At 43.4% G+C, this 4,180-nt stretch overlaps 1 pseudogene; it reads right to left on the minus strand.

Moving 5' to 3' along the window:
• Positions 1–943: 943 nt before the first annotated feature.
• On the minus strand, positions 944–2,656 carry LOC123117079 (GDSL esterase/lipase At3g09930-like; annotated as a pseudogene).
• Between the last annotated feature and the right edge of the window lie 1,524 nt (positions 2,657–4,180).

Below are 4,180 nucleotides of genomic sequence, written 5' to 3' on the forward strand. Positions count from 1 at the left end.
TGTCATGGAAGTACTTGTGCTCCCCCTAAAAATTAAATACAACACCATTTTTAAAATTGTTTCAAATCTATATATCCTTGCTGAATCAAGAAAAGCGTTGACTGCACAAGAGACATCCATGTACAGTGTCACAATGCATGCCCAAGTCGACAGTTTTGATGGAGTGGAGTCTATTGTCAAGTTGCAACACATGCCCAAGTTGCAGTTATTTAATTCGGAAGTCTACTGTAACTATCTACATTCTTAATGGAAAAGCAGCGGCCCTTCAGGGAGTTCCGTCCTAAAAGCAAACAAGCATCTCGGTGCTAGTTTTTTGTAAGCCAACAAGTTAATCTCGAAGAGCATAAAGGTGTATTTGGATGGTGTATTTCTGATCAACTAATTAAATGCTGAAGATCCTCAAAAATAAACCTTATCCTTATTTGAACATCCTCTAATCTTGTGAGAATGGGTGATCAAGCTCGAATGATTGGCTTTAGTTTTTCTATCATATTTGTTTTTGGTGAAAAAGGACTTTGATCTATTATAAGGTTCATCATAAATACAAAGCAGCCCAAATAAAATAAATACATCGAGGGCTCTGGATGACCGTACAACCACTACCGTCGACAAGGCACCCGTCATCACACTTAGAACATGTTGCCCCGGTAGACCATGCTGACAACAAAAATCGATCGATGTGGAATTGCGTTGAGCTTATTCGGACGTATATAGGCAAGTATTCGACTTGTATAGCTAGAACACATCTTTATTGTAAATGTGGCATATGATATATATTAATTACATCTTATGAATATAGTTTTCACAAAAGAAGATGCAAATACAATTTAATATTCATCCTAGAAAATCCAATCTTTGAAATACTTGAAACTATCAAACAAATACAATCAGAAGATTGTCATCGTGGATGCATACGTAAATAATTTATTTAAAACCTAGCTACCTAGTCTTGATCTACAAACTCCTTCAAGGGCTTTTCCAACTGTTTCATGATAGCCTCCCATCCTGCATGTGTGGGGTGCTTGTCGTCCCAATAGAAAAATTTGCCGGACTTGTCGCATACGGTGTATAGAAGCTCTGAGGACGACTCGCCTTGTTGTCCGCAATAGCCATTCGAATCCAAACTCTCGCAACAGGGCGATAGTTTGCGCTTGAATTGCTTAGATAGATCTGAGCCTTTACCTACATTAATGTAGATAAAATAAAAAAAAGTTCATAAGAAGTAGTGCAAGCACACAATCAAACTCCATCTAATTATGTTAGGAACTTTTAAAATAATGAGACACTTTGCACGAAAATACATACATACCTGGCGCATGATCCACAATGCTACTAAAGGCGGCGTATAGGTCGACGATGTGAACATTCTTCTTTACTGTCATGACTTGTTTTAGGTTATCGTTATGGATTGATGCACCTAAATTTCCAAAAATATCGCACACAGTGTAGTTATTGGTTCGTGTTTGTGATGGCGTGCAACCGATAGGGTGCAAGTTGTTGACAAGAACTTTTGTCACTCCAAGCTTCAACAATTGCTCCACATTTGCTGCGATCTCTTTTGTCACCTTTCCAATATAAGCTTTAATCTGCATCACATACATTAAAATTAAGTTAGAAAGATGCACAAACAAATTAGTTCTTCAAATTACTGTATTGATGTATATACAATCTGCGTTGATATGATACTCACATCACTGGGCCTACTTAGACCAATCACGCTTGCGCTTGCATAATCATTGCCGGAGATGGCCACGAGGGCTACCGAGTGACTCAACTGCTTCTCAGAGATGGTCCCATCCTTGACCATCTTCCTAAAAGCGTCAACCTGCTTGCGGAGGGTGTGAACTCCGTGTGATGTACTTTCTAGCACACCTGCACCACCATAGGCGAAGGTCATGCCGGACGGGTCGCAAGTTTTCTCAGCTGTGAGGGCATGCGCAGGAGGGGCCTCCTCCAACCCCAACATTGTTGCTGCAAGTTATTCATAAAACAGTGAGTAGGGATAATTGTGATGCACCAGGGGGGCAAGGATTACAATATAACAGTACTTTTTTTTGGGGTAATATAACGTAGTGCCTTACCGATGAAATCTGGCTGGATTTTGTAGTTGGAGAACCGGCCAGACGGAGTATTTGGTCGCGGGCGTCGGCATACACGGAGCCGTAGGGATAGGCCCATTGCCGCGACATCTCCGTGACAGGCTCGGTGGGTGGGAGGTTCCCGTTGTCCGCGAAGTCGTCCCCGAAGACGAAGAAGGTGTTGCTCGACGACTTCTTCTGATGGCCGCCGGCAGGGGCTGGCCGGGCCTCCACGCCATTGGGATTTAGAACGAGGAGGAGGAGGACAACGAGGCCGAGGGCGGCCGGAAGAAGCCTCATCGTGGGAGGGTCGTACGAGAACTACTGGTTTCTGCGGCTGCTACCGCTGTCCCGAGGATCAGAAAATCGCTACTCTTTTCGCCGACGAAAATCAGGGACACAAATCGCTTGCTGCGATGCACGTCCTCTTGCTTCAATTTATAGAACTACTGCTATGGACCAGCAGGAAAACAAGTCGAAATCGGGCCTGTTACCTCGATCGGAGTCGGAGCCCCAGTATTGTCGGAGGTCGGACACGGATATGCGTCACGGACCGGACCGGGCCTCCAGCAGGCGCCAGCCGCTCGTCATGTCAAAAGTTACGTCACGGAGGGACCGACGGAGCGTCTCGCTTACGACGCTGCAGTGGCTGCACACCTTGACGCTGCAGTGGATGTAAACGATTTGCCGGTGGGTTCCGTCTTTGACGGCGTTGGCGAAGTTCTTCCGGAATCAGCGTAGCTTGTGTTCTCCCTCGTTGATGTCGCTCGTCACCTCGGTACTGCATCAGGAAGGGCCAGCCTTTCCCAGCGGGCTGCATCGGACAGCCAGGATGCTTAACCGGCTGAGGGCGCGTTGGAGCTTCTTCTCCTTCGGCCATCTTGACGGAGGTCAGGTTGCCAGCCTCAGTGTTCTGTCGGGCACTTGGATCTCCCTGATTTTCCTGGTTTGTTCTTCCGGTTGCTGCGTGTCTTGTACTGAACTTTTCTGAATTTGATAAGTTAAGGTAACTCTATTAGTTGTTGCGTTCGTTTTTGACACTAGCGTAGTGTAAAAAACACTCTTATATTATGGGGCGGAGGGAGTACATCGTATCGATGTGCGCTATTTTTTGTAAACTAAATAACTGATCACCCATATTCAGATACATCCACCATTGCTGTAGTCGGGAAAACTGTTCCAGGTGTCCTTTTTATGGTTCCTTTACTTGTTATGACTATGGCTATTCTTTTTTTTCCCCTTCCTTTCTGGAATCTTGTTATTGCATAATTTGTTTGCATCATTGAACGTGTTGTATCTTGCCCAGTACTTCCAAATGTGACTGTTCTCATTCGGCACCTTTCTTGGTGAGCTATTCGTTAGGTTTTAAAAAGCATATATCGGTGCAACTCAGCAAAAGTTCAGTGAATATCTGTAGCCAAAATTTGTAGCACATCGTCGTGTTGAGACGCTTTGAAGAAATAACGCAACATAGTGGCGGGGATTTTACATCAATGGAGTACATTGCTACAATTATTATGGTGAGTGTTTTGCCACCATTTATTTTGGGAGTTTTCTAACAAGATAAATGTACAAGAAGGGAAATATCTCTCCAAAATGCGACCTTAAGAGAGTGATTCCATGAAAATAATGCTTGGGAACACATTATGCAGGTTAGAGTGGAGATTCACTTAGAAATTCTGCTTTGGCATTCTTTTCTACCTACCATTAGATTGATCCATCTTAATCAACAAATTTATATTTCGCTTGAGGATGTGTCCTGATGAGTAGGACTACACTACTACATCTTGAGATATTCTGAAGAATTAAAGATATTACTATTTAAAATCAAAAAAAGATTCATACATGTGTGTGGAATAGGAATATTATGTGAAATTGTGAAGCACAACGATTGGAGAAGATGTTGAACATGGATCGTATGAAAAAACATGTGGTGGTTGATAGAGATGAGGAAGGAAGACAGCATGTTTGACATGGTCGAATTGTTTCCTTCGTATCAACACACGGGCATTTAGCTAATTGTACAAATTTAATCATCCACTCCAAGATGATGACCAAGGTCTGGAGTCTCAGGATAGGAGGACCTACAACAACTTCCACAC

This window comes from Triticum aestivum, chromosome 5B, assembly GCF_018294505.1.
Source record: "Triticum aestivum cultivar Chinese Spring chromosome 5B, IWGSC CS RefSeq v2.1, whole genome shotgun sequence".
Lineage (NCBI taxonomy): Eukaryota > Viridiplantae > Streptophyta > Magnoliopsida > Poales > Poaceae > Triticum > Triticum aestivum.